Below are 15,274 nucleotides of genomic sequence, written 5' to 3' on the forward strand. Positions count from 1 at the left end.
CTGTATTAGTTCTTGTGTTCATTTATAGGTTAGGGAAACTTTAGGTTAAAATAAAGAGTACCCAGGTGTTTCCTTTGTACATATATAAGAAAAAAAAATTATATCCAGCTTTAGGTTTAGCTTTATGCTCCAATAAAACATGGTATATTTCTTCAAAGTTAGCCAATACCTTTGAAAATTTTGTACCACAACCCCCAAATACTAGTTCTGATGAAAACTGTGAAACTGGGGCACCTGCATGGCTCAGTCGTTAGGCATCTGCCTTCGGCTCAGGTCAGGATCCTGGGGTCCTGGGATCGAGCCCTGCATCGGGCTCCCTACTCAGCAGTGAGTCTGTTTGTCCCTCTCCCTCTGCCCCTCTGCCTGCTTGTTCTCTCTCTCAAATAAATAAATAAAATCTTAAAAAAAAATTTTTTTTGTGGAAATGAAGGTATATTCTCATTTAATTCTGTTCCCTATTAGCCTTAAAGCAGAATACCCATAGAATCAACTAGTGATTATTCTTGACCAAAAAAAAATGTATAAATAGAATTATCATTTAATAATTAGCTCATTAGCTTTCCTATGGTACTAACAAATCTGCAGCATTTTATTTTATTTTATTTTATTTTTTTTTTTTTTAAATCTGCAGCATTTTAAACTTCAGTTTCATATTGAGCTAGTTTACCAAGAGTGTTTTGGTTTTATTTTCTGTATTGAAGTAGGTTTGAAGGCAGGGGGGAAACACTGTGTTTGAAGCTAATATAAGTCTTTGGACTAATTGCTTTAGATTTGTTTTAGTTATTAAACTATTGGTGTGCCTAGTGCTATATGATACTCACTATAGATAGGTTTGAATTCTTACTGTTGCCTTTTCTTCCCAGTTCTTGACATCACTCCACTTTAATTCCTTTTGAATTTCTGATTATTACTTCTATAGCCCTATGTCTTTCAGCCTTGGTTGTGTATCATGAACCAGTAGGGCTTTTTCAGAATTCAGAATGCTTTTGAATGTAACATAAATCTCACTCAAACTGGCTTAAACAATAAGAGAATTTATCTCAAATGACAAGTTTTGTCTCACGTTCTCCTCAAGGACCTAGAATGACTGTCTGCCATTAAAAAATGCAGTATTTATCCTTTTTTTTGTAGCTAGTAGGAGAAAAGAGAGAAGGACCTCTCTTACCCAGAAGCCAAAAAAGCAAGCTACTTCTTGTGTCTCACTGGGCCAGATTGGCTTAGGCCTGCTCATCCTTGAGGAGTATGGAATTGCCATAAATAACGAGACTATTCATAAGTGATCCCATATGAAGTCAATCGCAATGTCCCCTTCATAGTGAGTGAATTGTGGACATATTTGTTTTTACAAGAGCTACAGGTGATTTAGTACATAACTAATTTTGAGCACTGCTACACTTCCAAGCAGTTCACAAAATAATAAGGGAGGAAAAAACCTAATCATTTTTCCATTTTCCAGTGGGACAAAGGATAGTTTAGTTTAATTTATCTTCTTGGTTTCTGCTGAGGAGGCTGAGTTTGGTTAGCCCATTAGTTAAGGCTCTAGGGTAAAGTAATTGTTAATTGGGGATTAGGATGGAAAACGCATATTCATAATTGTCATTTAAATTTATTAACCATTCATGTGAAATATACAATTCTAACGTGGGGGCTGTTGTTAGAGATCCTTTGGCTGTGTGCTTTCTGACAAATGAGTTAACCACTCAGCACAGTGATAAAAAGAAGTATGTTAACTTTTTGGAATAAAGCTGCCCAACAATCTCATTTATCTTTAACACTAAGAGGCAGAAGCAATAAAGACTCTGAGCAGCATCACATATTTCTAATACTCGTGTACTTTATTCTCAGAAAAGTTTCCTTAAACTCCTTTTCAGTGCCTATTTACCCATACTATTAAAATAAATATGTCCAGCAAGCTATTATTTTGGTTTAATCAGAAAAAAATAGACGTCTGTAGCTAGTCTAATAGCTTGGAAAAAGTGACAGAACAGATGACAGCAAGAAAGGGAGGGGAAGAAAAATCTATAAACTATAGGAGTAACAAGAAACCCACTAGTATAGGCCAATTTATTCTAGAAAATCGCTTTGTACTCATAAATGGGTCCTCAGGGTCGCATCATATTATAAAACAGTAGACTTATTTAATTGATCCTAATGATTATCTTATAATTATCGAAGTGTTATATTATTTTAAGGATATTCTTTTAAAAACAAAATAAGGTAATATACTTTAGAAGTATTTTCAATCAAAATGATTAAAATTAAAATTCTGGGGATGCCTGGGTGGCTCAGTCAGTTAAGTGTCTGCTCAGGTCATGTTCCCAGGGTCCTGGGATCCAGTTCGCATGGGGCTTTTTGCTCAGCGGGGAGCCTGCTTCTCCAACTCTGGCTGCTGCTCCCCCTGCTTGTTCTCTCTCTCTTTCTCTTTAACAACAACAAATACATAAAATCTTAAAAAAAAAAAAAGATTTAAAAAATAATAAAATTAAAATTCTGTTTTGGTATTTGAAGGGTGTAACCCTGAGCTATCCTGAAGAAGCTATGAAAACATTTTCTTTGAGGGCTACAGATAAGAAAGACACAGTAAAGCTTTAGCTATTTGTATACAAAAAACAGGACCAAAATCTTTCTTGAGGTCTCATCCATTTATGAATTTATGAAAATTGCTATTTTCCTCTGTGTAAATCATCCAGAGCCTATTACTTTTAAATCTTGCCAAGTTTCCCTCCCTCTCCCCTAACCCCAATCAGTGCAAATTAGTTTAATCTTAACCTAACCCAGACATCATCAAGGTGAATCATTGATGTTGACACAAGTTGTTCCCCAAATCTCCAGTTTGTTTATTTTTTATATTTTGAATTCTGGATGATCTTGAGATGAGTTGGATATATTTTGTTATGGTAGTATTAACCCCTTACACTTCTTAGAATCAAGAAGGGAAATACATTTCTGTAAAGAGTAGCTTTAAATTACCCATATTACTAATCAATTCTGTTAGTGCCATTGTTTATTCCGTAATTCCTTTGTAAGAAGTATGGTTAAACTTGTAGTAAAACCCAAAGTACTTTCCAGTTCAGGTTTTTGCATTTGACGCAGTCTTGTGTTCTTCAGTAAGTATTCATGCTATAGAGCATTGTTATTAACATCAGTCCGTGGGATACCACATGAAAATCTGGATAATTTGTAAAATTTTTAAAATATTCTTCAGTTCTAATATGAAAAGTTTTTTTCCTTTGGTTTTAGTTAATGATTTATGTGACTCAAGGCAGTAGTGTAAAAAAAAAAAATTACATTTTGGCGCCATCTACTGTTCTTTAATATGATCTTTCATCTACTTTGGTAAAACTTGTAGGTAAATATATATATTTTTTCTTTTTCCCATATAGAGCACAAAAATAAGGGAGTTTTTTTTTAATCTGCATGAGCTGCCTTGTGATTCCTGTATTTCTGGTGCTGAGGCTATTTCCTTGGTAATTTGGAATAAGCTTATTGAAAAATATTTGTCAGAGAGGAGACAAACCAGAAGAGACCCTTATCATAGGAAACAAACTGAGGGCTGCTGGAGGGGGCAGGTGGTGGGGGAATGGGGTAAGTGGGTGATGGACATTAAGGAGGTCACGTGATGTAATGAGCACTGGGTATTATATAAGACTGATGAATCACTGACCTCTACCTCTGAAACTAATAATATATGTTAATTAATTGAATTTAAATAAAAAATGAAAATTAAAAAAATATGTGTACTCTTACCTCTGCCACTTTTGCATATTCATTTGTTCAGTGCCTCTGGGTTCCTGAAGACTTTTTCCTCTAGCTTCCTTTGTCTTCCCATGAAAGCTCCTGAGTAAGACAGCCTCACTGGACTTCTTACTTCTTTTTTTTTTTTAATGTCCCTTTCTGAAGACCTAGTTTTTCATCTTTCATAGTCTGCCCATATCTTATCCTGAAGCCCCACATCTTTCTATTCCATGAAATCTTTCTTTCCCTCTGATTCTGAGCTACATTTACTTTTATTTTTACTGCTTGTCTATAGTTTCTTTTATATAAATCATTTGCACTACAGAAATAGCATCTTATTTTATATTCATGGTCTCTAATCGTCAGACATGATCTGGTACTCTGGCACATTGAGAGGGAGAGAGGGAGTTTGTTCGTTAATTGCTGTGTATGTCTTTTCTCTCCAAAGAAGTGGCATGTTCTCTGTTGACTGGGGCAATTTATATACTGTTTATGTAGTCCTTAGATAACAAATCTTTATGCACTACTGGGTATAAAGACTTGGAAATCTGATGCTTTAATTTTTAAAAAAAAAAAAATGTGTGCAGAGTAAAGATACATGAATCCTGAACAGTGAACTTTGAGTAAAGTTGATGAGTTTCTGTGCATAAGTAGCGTGCTGTTTTGGCTGATCAAATCTTTTTTTTTTTTTTTTTTTTTTTAAAGATTCTATTTGAGAGAGAGTGAGGGTGAGAGAGCGTGCATGAGCTGGGGGAGAGGCAGATGGAGAGGGAGAAGCAGACTCCCTGCTGAGCAGGGAGTCCGATGCGGGGCTCGATCCTAGGACCCTGAGATCATGACCTGAGCCAAAGACAGATGTCCACCCAACTGAGCCACCCAGGCACCCCTGGCTGATCAAATCTTATTCTTCTATTTCTCCATCAAATTTAAACATTGTTGATTTCTGCTGTGTTGGTTTACTTACAGCATTTCCGCCACCCACCTCAACCCAATATAACTTTAAAACACATAAAGCTTAATTTTACATTTCCTCAACTAAGAATAATATCTATAGACTCCCTCTTCTATAAGATGAGGATGGTACTTCATGGTTCTTGACTTTCACCACTAAGCTGTTTTAGCTATGCATTGTCATTATCAATCTCAGTCTGCATTGAGAACATATTTATCATATTGCTAGTAAAGTGTTTTTCAGTGATCTGTATGTAGATTGATTCTAGAAGTTGAAAAATAGCAGTGTTCATCTTACTATGAATATGGAGATATTTTCTCTGTAGCACCAAGTATGTACTAGTTTCTTTTTCTCCTCTGCTTACTACTGTTATTCCTAGGCCTCTGAAGAGAGACCATTCCTAACTGTTCCAATGGATTCTTTTTTACATTTCACCTGTTGCCTTTATCATGTCTTTAAGTTGTTCTAAGTTTCTTACTCTCTAACCTATTAATTTACCCTGTGAAATTAGGAAATTTCATTCCTGCAGCTCTTTGGAGTCTTATTCCAATCTGTAGTTTCTTCAGGCCTGCTTCACACCCTTTATCTTAGAATTTCTTCCTTTTGTTGCTTTTCTGTGATAACTTCATTAATTTCTGGATCCCATATCTTCTTCTGTGTTTACTCCCAAGTTTTATTGAAATATATCATCAAGTAACTTCCTAAGAATAAGGTTATATAGGAGACCAACTTTGTAAGTCTCGGAATGTCTGGAAATTTCTTTATTTTACCTTCACTCTTGTTTGGTGGTTTGATGAGAAGACTTGACTTCCTTTTATTGATCTATAACGAATGTCCTTGCTTTCAGATCCACATATCATGATTGTTCTTTACTGTACTTGCACTTACCAGAGTTTAGAGCTCCTCTGAGATTTTGAGAGAATATGACAGCTCCTTCTTCTGTTGTAGCCTCTAACATGCTTTTGTAGGCAGTAGCTTTCTCTGCTTTGCTTCTGTAGTCAATACTTGTTTATGTTTGTGTCTTTGAGAAGTCCATTGAAATCTCTTGTGTTCTGATGACTTTATCCTGTCCCTCTGTTGTAGTGCTTTGTATCTTCTTATTTCCTTACTAATAATGTTGAAGAGTCTTAGAGATAAAATGAGTCTACCTACTCTGCCATTTTCTCCCAGGTTTTTATTTTTAAAAGTTCAGGTCAATATGATAGGGCACCTGGGTGGCTCAGTCAGTTGAACGTCCCACTCTTGGTTTCAGCTCATATCATGATCTCCGTGTCCTGAGATTGAGCCCTGTGTCGGGCTCTGTGCTCATCTAGGAGTCGGCTTGAGATCCTCTGCCCCTCCCCCTGCTCGCTCTCACGCATGTGTGCACTTTCTCTCCCTCTCTAAAATAAATTAGTTAGGGGCACCCGGGTGGCTCAGTCGTTAAGCCTCTGCCTTCAGCTCAGGTCATGATCCCAGGGTCCTGGGATGGAGCCCCACATCAGTCTCCCTGCTCAGCGGGGAGTCTGCTTCTCCCTCTCCCACTCTCCCTGCTTGTGTTCCCTCTCTCGCTGTGTCTCTCTCTCTCTCTCTCAACTAAATAAAATCTTTTTCAAAAAAAGTTTAAAGTTGACATATATTAAGAAAGTATCTTGAACATTAGATCCCTATTGATAATGTAGTGATTTTACTGTGGCAGAAAACGATTCCTGATTTCATGTTGTGTTTCTAGATAATAGCAGTGTGTATATGTACAGCTTTCCATTGGATAATGACAAAAACTTTAGCAGAGAAGAGTGACTGATGTGTAATTTGGGGGAGGTTTTTTTTTTTTTTTTTCCTCTTTACTACCACCACCTTAATCCAGGCCTTTCTGGTTTATTGCCATTATTGAAGGAGTCTTTTTATTGTATCCTAGTTTATATGCACATTGCTGCCTAAGCCACCTCCTTAGTGAAAGGTTTAATTATTAAATGTTACAACACTAACTGAAATTTTTCCTTTTTTTTTTTTTAAACAGAGTAAAAGAGCATTCCCTTTACCCTTGGCTTTTTTAAGGACTTTGTGTGGCCCCAGTGATTCTCAAAAATGTGACTCCTGACCCAACAGTAGCAACATCCTTGGAACTTGATGGCAGTGTAAATTCTTACTCCCCCCCTCTCCCATTTCTGATTCAGAAACACTGGGAGTGGAGCTCAGCATTGTGTTTTAATAAGATCTCCACATGATTCTGATCTGTGCTAGAATTTGAGGACGGCTGATCTAGTCCATCCCTCTCAGTTTGCAGGCAAAGAATTGAGGTGTAGAGAGGTTGATTGATTTGCCCAAAGTGTTATAATTAGTTTTCTTTCTAACGCTCAACACTTGATTTGACTTTTTTTTTTTATGATTTTTTTAAATTTATTTGACAGAGAGAGACACAGCGAGAGAAGGAACACAAGCAGGGGGAGTGGGAGAGGGAGAAGCAGGCTTCCCGCTGAGCAGAGAGCCCCATGCAGGGCTCAGTCCCAGGACCCTGGGATCATGACCTGAGCCGAAGGCAGATGCTTAACAACTGAGCCACCCAGGCGCCCCTTGATTTGACTTTTTATAAGTTGGAATTAAAGCAATATGAAATGGGGATGTTGGGAAAGGCTTTATAGATAGAAAACATGGGACTTGCCAGAACACAACTATAACCTTATGTAAGTAGAGAGAAAAGAGATGGATACTGTAAGAAGGAAGACCACAATGAATAAAGGCACATAGATATAAATACATATATAAACAGAATAGACTAAGTTGACTGATAATAGGTGTTCTTTACAGGAGTATAGAGATAATATATGTAAAATAATGATCACACTACCTGACACATTGATAAAATGTTAGCTACACTTTATTAGTGTTGTTGGCTGGTGGTGTTGGTTGTGTTGTTGATGTTGTTAGGCGGACAGTATGGAACAGAAGACTGGATTCCTGAACCAAATCCCAGCCTTGCTACTTACTAGCTGTTTGAGAAGTTACTCTCTCTAAACCAACTATTGTTAAACTAATAACTGTTAATACTTCGTAGCTTAAGTTATCTTATTTTACACTGAATAACATAAAGCTAATGTCAAAAATCATCTCTCCCGAAAGGGTAAATTTTTGTCTTGAATTGAAAGAATTTACAAAAATGGCCAGGGAAAAAAGTGGAAACTTTAGTAAGAGGGAACTGATTAAATTTAACAAGGAGCTAATTAAATAAATAATGGAACCTTTATGTTCTATAGCCATTGAAAACCATGTTTCAGAAAATTTCATGACCTGTATCATAAACATATTTCATATTCATGATGCAATGAAAAAAAGCAAGGTACAAAGCAGTACATACAGTATTTCAATTAAATTATATAATTTGCATAGAGAAAAATAAGTAGAAGAATCCTAAAATATTAATGGGAATAAACTCTGAGTGATGGGATTTTCAGTAACTTTTTTTCCTTTGGTGTTTTTCTTCAGATTTTCTAAGTGGACATATTTTTATAATTAGAAAAAAATTAGTGTGACGAATAACTTCAGTTGTGGCAGGATTGTTGGAATAATTTTATAGCCTCCCAGAATGACTACTGATATTTAAAGGAATCACTATTCATTTTTTTTGTAGTCAGCCCATGGCATTTGTGGATTTCACACTATATTTTCTTTTTTTTTTTAAGATTGATTTATTTGAAAGAGAGAGAGCTGGGGGGAGGGGCAGAGGGAGAGAGAGAATCCCAAGCCGACTCTCCACTAAGGGTGGAGCCTGATTCGGGGCTCCATCCCAGGACTCTTGAGATCCTGACCTGAGCCAAAATCAAGAGTCAGCCACTTAACTGAGCCACCCAGGCACCCCGACCATTCAAGAACTATTCTGAACACCCATCATAAGTAGTATAATATTTTGTACTAGTAATCATTATTTCTACCTCATGGTTTTTTTTTGAAGATTGAATTGGATAGTATAAAAAAGGCCTGTAGCTAGAATATTTTGAATGCACCTTGCTAACTTTCAGCATCCTATCTCATTTATGATAATAATAACTAACATTGGATGTCTCTGCAAGGTACTGTATTGATGTTCAGAACATTTTATAAGGTAGGCACTATTATTTCCATTTTATGGATGCACTGAGAATCAGACAGATGAAGGAACTCGTCCCAAGATTGCACAGCTAGCTACTAAGCCAAGATTCTAACCAAGAGCCAGTTTTTTCAGAGCCTGTATCCCTAATCATTTGGGTATGGTATATCCAAATATTATTGATAGTTATAATACAAAAAGATCTAAGGAGATGCCCATTATGAAAATAAAGGGTCTGATGTGTATGTTCTGGTGTTTTGCATATAACACTTTTAATAAAATATGTGAAAATAGATTTTTTTAAAATTCTATAAACATTTCCAAAAGAGTATGTTTTATTTATTGTTCTTCTATATGCTAAATACTCATAGTAATAAATACTCCTGGTGTTCTTCCAAATGCTAAGTACTTCTATATCCAGTAGTATTTAGCAAAACTAATTTATATTCAGATAGCACAGTGGTTAAGAGTATGGGGCTCTGGAGCTAGACTGAGTTCACATTCTGCCTCTACTACTTGATACTGTTGTGATTTGGGGCAAGATGCTTAACCTCTCCTTGCCTAGTTACTTACTTAAAACTAGGAATATGTTCCTCAGAGTTGATACAGTGATTCAGTGACTTAATACAGGAATACCTTGTTTTATTGCACTTCACTTTATTGTATATCACAGATACTGCACTTTTAACAAATTGATGGTTTGTGGCAACCCTGCAGTGAGCAAGTCTATCAGCACTATTTTTCTAACGGCATTTGCTCATTTGTATCTGTGTGTAATGTTTTGGTGATTCTTGCAATATGTCAAACTTCTTCATTATTTTATAGTGATGATCTGTGATCAGTGATTACGACTCGCTGAAAGCTCAGATAATGGTTAGCAATTTTTAGCAATAAAAGATTTTTTAAATTAAGGTATGTATGGGTTTAAGACATAATGCGTAATAGCCTACAGTATAGTATAAACATAACTTTTACATGCACTGGGAAACCAGAAATTAATTTGATTCACTTTCTTGCAGTGGTCTGGAACCAAACCTGCACATTTCTGAGGTGTGCCTATACATATATAAAACATTTGGAACAGTAGTGCTTACCACATGTAAGTGTTCAGTGTTAGGTACACGAGTAGTAGTAATAGTACTAGTAGCAGTAGTGGAATTGCTGCTGCTACTACTGTTAGTCCAGTTACTGTTATTGTCATCATTTGTATTATAAACTAAACTTTTGAGACATCCAAATCACATAACTAACATTGTACTTGGAGTCCATTGATCTAAAACTTACTTAGCTACCACTTCTAACCTTCAGCAAGCAGTTCGCTGAACTTTAATGGGCCTTGGGTGCTCTCTCAGTAGAATAGTGTTAACATCTTTCCTGTCAGGTAATCTCTTGATCTGTAAAACATTACTTACTAGAAATCTTACAGTTCCAGAAATTATGGTCTAACTTTGAACCGTGAAAGAAAGAGAACTGATGATGCTCAGCCTTCCTGTCTCTCCATGAGGTCCATTGTCTTTCTTTCAGAAAAATAGTTTCTTATGTGTGTTGAGTTGACAACACAGGTTAAGCATTTAATGCTTGTTAGACTATAAAAGGCTTATTCTCATTCTGATCTTCATACTTTACTCTAAATTTATTGCTAAATTTATTGTGAAAATAAAATTAGGGACAAGCTAAATTGTTTTCTTTTAAGCTGTGTGCATATGGTGATTAGTGTGCCCTATTTTATATTTTCCTAACACCTTATGTGTGCCTTTAAACGGTGCTTACTATCGTGCTTCAATTATTTGTATGTCTAGCTTCCTACAGGATCAAGCTACTCTGGCAGATCTTTATATTCATAGTGACTAGCAAGTACATGAAAACTAACAGCTTTTTAAAAATTGCTGACTTACATGAATCCTAGATTAGCCTATAATTAATTAGGTTTGTCTTAACTGTTGATTTGAGGCCATGGTCATTCTGACCCTAAATTAATGATGAACTTGATACCCTGGTCTTATCAGCTTCTACTTTAGATGTAATGCTAGTTTTGAATATTAATATTGTCCAAATGAACTTAAAGCGACTTAAAATTTGTGGAAGTTACTAACTTTAAAAGGAATTTTTTCCTGTTTGATAAAATAGAAAAGAATGATTGCATTACTTTATGAATTTTGTCAATTTAAGACATATGGGAAGGGTAAAACTGGAGGTAAAAAAACAATAGAAGAAAAAATGCAAATGTTCCATTTTGGGGGTGAGGCTGTTCTATACTCCTTCTTTACCTGAAAGAGGTGGGAGAAAATGTCGTAGGAAAACAGAATGTGATTATATAACAGGAAAGAATGAAAATTAAGCTATTCCCAAAGGATGTTAAGCCTTGATTTAGTAGTTGTCAGTTGGAGGTTTTCTTTTATTTTTCATCAAGCTAGAATTATGTATTCTTGCCAGTTCTGGGCCCACAGATATTTTTTATATATGGTGTTGATAATTTTGACATCAATAGATAACAGTCCCCTCTGCATTATGTAGCTTTTCCTCAAGGATTGGATAGCACATTGCCATTAAGCATCTATATCACAGTATGTAAATAATGATAGGTAATCTATACTTAGTGACTCTCCACTTCTCCCATAGTATATTTACAGAGTGATTAAATTCTCTATCTCTAAATCACTCACTGGATCTTGAGTTTGTTGAGAATCTCCACTTCAGTGTCCCACAGTACCTCAAAACCCAAACCTGAACTCATCTTTTTTCCCCTCCTCCCCATCCATGACTTGCCCACAAAGATCCCTGCCTTGGTACATGACACCACCATCCATTGGATTGCTCAAATAAGTATTACTCCTGGCTCCATCCTCGTGTCACCCATATCCATCCAGTCATCAAGTTTTATGAATTTACCTTGTACATATATCTCAAATCTATTCACTTCTTCCCTTTTTATTACCATAGTTCAAGCCATGTTTATCTCTTCTCAGTTGTATTACTGTCATAGCCTCCTAAACTGGTCTCCCACTATCAGTGCCATCCATTTCTTACTGTTTTTACACTGTTCAGGTAATTTTCCTAAAACAGAACTGTCGCTGTTCTGCTTAAAGACATTCAGTGGCTATCCTTGGCTTTCAAAGTAAAATCTAAATTCTTTGAAGTGTTTTTGGCACCCTTCATGATCTGGCCCCTGCTAAAAGATACAGCCATATGGAGTGACTTGTAGTTCCTTGAGACCTGTACTGGAGGTGGGCACCATTAGGTCTTGACACACACAAACTCCCAGTTTTCATTCATCTCAGCTTGGACTTTCTTCAAAAAATCTTCACTAATACCCCAACATCATTTAATATTGGTTAGATATTCTTGTGTATTTCCATAGTACTTTCTGCTTATTCCTATTACAGCATGTGACATACTGTATTTTTATTGCCTGTTTAGTTGTCTGTATCTCTCCTAAATTCCTGGAGGGCAAATACAATATTCTGTTTGGTCGCTCCGTTTCTCCCCCCCCCCCCCTTTTACAGTTGTCAACAACTTTGGAGCTCCTTTCTTCAGATTCATTTCCTTCCTTCCTTCTTCCTTCTTTCCTTCCTCCCCTCACTTTCTTTCAATTAAAATTGTATTTATTTTTCAACTTATTTAGACATTAAAAACAAAAAACAGTTTATCCATTTCTCCTACCACCCACCCTGCCTGTAGCAACTATCAGTCTGTTCTCTGTATTTATGAGTGGTTTTCAGGAGTTTTTTTGTTTTTTATAAGCTTTGGAGTTTTTTGTTTTTGTTTTTTTAGATTCCACATGTAAGAGAAATCATACAGTGGTTGTCATTCTTCATCTGACTTACTTCACTTAGCATTAATGCCCTCAAGATTTACCCATGTAACCACAAATGGCAAGATTCCTTTCTTTTTTATGACTGAATAATATTCCATTGTGTGTATATACCACAATTTCTTTATCCATTCATCAGTCAGTGGACACAGGTTGTTTCCATATATTGGCTGTTGTAAATAATGCTGCAATGAACATTGGGCGGGGGAGATATGTATATCTTCTTGTGTTAGTGTTTCTGTTTTCTTCAGATAATAGCCAGAAGTGGAATTGTTGGATCATATAGTAGTTCTGCTTTTAGTTTTTTAAGGAACCTCCATACTCTTTTCTGTAGTGGCTGTACCAGTTTACATTCCCACCAGAAATGCACAAGGGGTCCCTTTTCTCTACATCCTCACCAACACTTGTTATTTCTAGTTTCTTTGATAATAGCCATTCTAACAGGTATGAGTGATACCTCATTGTGGGTTTTTTTTAAGATTTCTTTATTTTAGAGCAAGCAAGCAGGGGGAGGGGGAGAGGTTGAGGGAGAGAATCTCAAGCACATTTTCTGCTGAGTGCAGAGTACAACAGGGGGCTCGATCACATGACCCTGAGATCGTGACTTGAGCCAAAATCAAGAGTCCGACGCTTAACTAACTGAGCCACCCGGGTGCCCCCCTCATGTGGTTTTGATTTGCATCCCCTAATGATTAATGATGTTAACATCTTTTCATGTACCTGTTGGCCTTAGTATGTGTTTGGGAAAATGTCTATTTAAATCTTCTGCCCAATTTTGAACTGGATTGTTTGGGTTTCGTTTTTGTTTTGCTGTTGAGTTGTAGGAGTTCTTTATACATTTTGTATATTAGCCTTTTATCAGATACATGATTTGCAAATACTTTCTTCCATTCAATAGGTTGCCTTCTCATTTTGTTGATAGTTCCCTTTGCTGTGTAGAAGGTTTTTAGTTTGAGGTAGTCCCACTTGCTTATTTTTGCTTTTGTTGTTTTTGGTTTTGGTGTCAGATTAAAAAAAAATCATTGCCAAGACCTGTGTCAAGGAGTTTACTACCTATGTTTTCTTCTAGGAGTTTTAATGGTTTCAAGTTTTTAATCCATTTTGAGTTTATTTTTGTGTATAGTGTAAGATAATGGTCCAGTTTCATTCTTTTGCATATAGGCTGTCTAGTTTTTCCAGCATCATTTATTGAAGACACTGTCCTTTCCCCATTTTATATTCTTGGCTCCTTTGTCATAAATTAATTGGCCTTATAGGTGTGGGTTTATTTCTGGAACTTCTGCTGATTGTTGTGTCTTTTTACTCCCAATACAATACTGTTTTAATTACTATAGCTTTGTAATAAAGTTTGAAATCAGGGAGCTGATGCCTTCAGCTTTGTTCCCCTCAAGAATCAGGCAGGGGCTTTTATGCTTCCATATAAATTTTAGAGTTGTTTGTTCTATTTCCATGAAAAATGCCATTGAGTTTATGAGAGGGATTGCATTGAATTTATATATTGCTTTGGGTAGTATGGACACTTTAACAATATTAATTTTTCCAATCCACGAGCACAGAATATCTTTCCATTTATTTGTGTCTTCAGTTTTTTTCATTAATGTCTTACGGTTTTCAATATACAGGTCTTTTACCTCCTTGGTTAAATTTATTCCTGGGTATTTTATACTTTTTGATGCTTTTGTAAATTGGACTTTTTTTTTTTAATTCTTTTTAAATTATTTTTTATTTATTTTAGAGCATGAGCAGGAGGGGCAGAGGGAGAGGGAGAGAGAGTCTCAAGCAGGCCCACGCTGAGCACAGAGTCTTACACAGCACTCGATCCCACAACCCCAAGATGTTTCTTCTTTTTTCTTATTTTTATTTTGTAATAGTTCATTCTTCATGTATGCAGCAGCTTTTTATGTATTGATTTTGTATCCCGCAACTTTACTGAATTTATTCTAACAGTTTTTTATGGCTTTATGGTCTTCTATATATAACATAATGTCATCTGTAAATAGTGACAGCTTTACTTCTTCCTTTCCAATTTGGATGCCTTTATTTGTCCTGCCTAATTGCTCTGGCTAGGATTTCCAATACTGTGTTGAATAAAAGTGGCAGGAGTGAGCTATTGGTCTTGTTCCTGGTTTTAGAGGAAGAGCTTTTAGCTTTTCACCCTTGAGTATGTTAGCTGTGGGCTTGTCATATATGGCCTTTACTGTGTTGAAGTATGTTCCCTCTATACCCACAGTGTTGAGAGTTTTTATTGTAAATGGATGTTGAATTTTGTCAGATGCTCTTGCTGCATCTGTTGAGACAATCATCTGATTTTTATTCTTTGTTAATATGTTATATCTCATTGACTAATGTGCAGCTGTTGAGCCATCTTGCATCCCTGGAATAAATCCCACTTGATCGTGGTGTATGATCCTTTTAATGTATTGTTGAATTCAGTTTGCTGATCTTCTGTTGAGGATTTTTACATTTAGGCCTATAATTTTCTTGTGGCCCTTACCTGGTTTTGCTATTAGAGTAATGTTTGCTATCGGGGTAATGTAAAATGAGTTTGGAAGAGTTTTCTCCTCTTCTTTTTTGAAAGAGCTTGAGAAGGACTCGTATTAATTCTTCTTTGAATGGTTGGTAGAACATAACAATAAGAACCCATCATAAAAGGAAGACGACCTATCAGTATGCTGCCTTATAAGAGACTCGTTTTCCAAAATAGATCATATGT

At 36.1% G+C, this 15,274-nt stretch overlaps 1 protein-coding gene across 2 annotated transcripts in view; it reads left to right on the top strand.

Annotated features, from left to right (window-relative positions):
- The window catches only part of FBXO11 (F-box protein 11), an 86,510-nt gene that overhangs the window by 33,471 nt on the left and 37,765 nt on the right, over window positions 1-15,274 (top strand). The window lies entirely within an intron of this gene.

The sequence above is a fragment of the Phoca vitulina genome, unplaced genomic scaffold, assembly GCF_004348235.1.
Source record: "Phoca vitulina isolate PV1807 unplaced genomic scaffold, GSC_HSeal_1.0 scaffold12, whole genome shotgun sequence".
Classification (NCBI taxonomy): domain Eukaryota; kingdom Metazoa; phylum Chordata; class Mammalia; order Carnivora; family Phocidae; genus Phoca; species Phoca vitulina.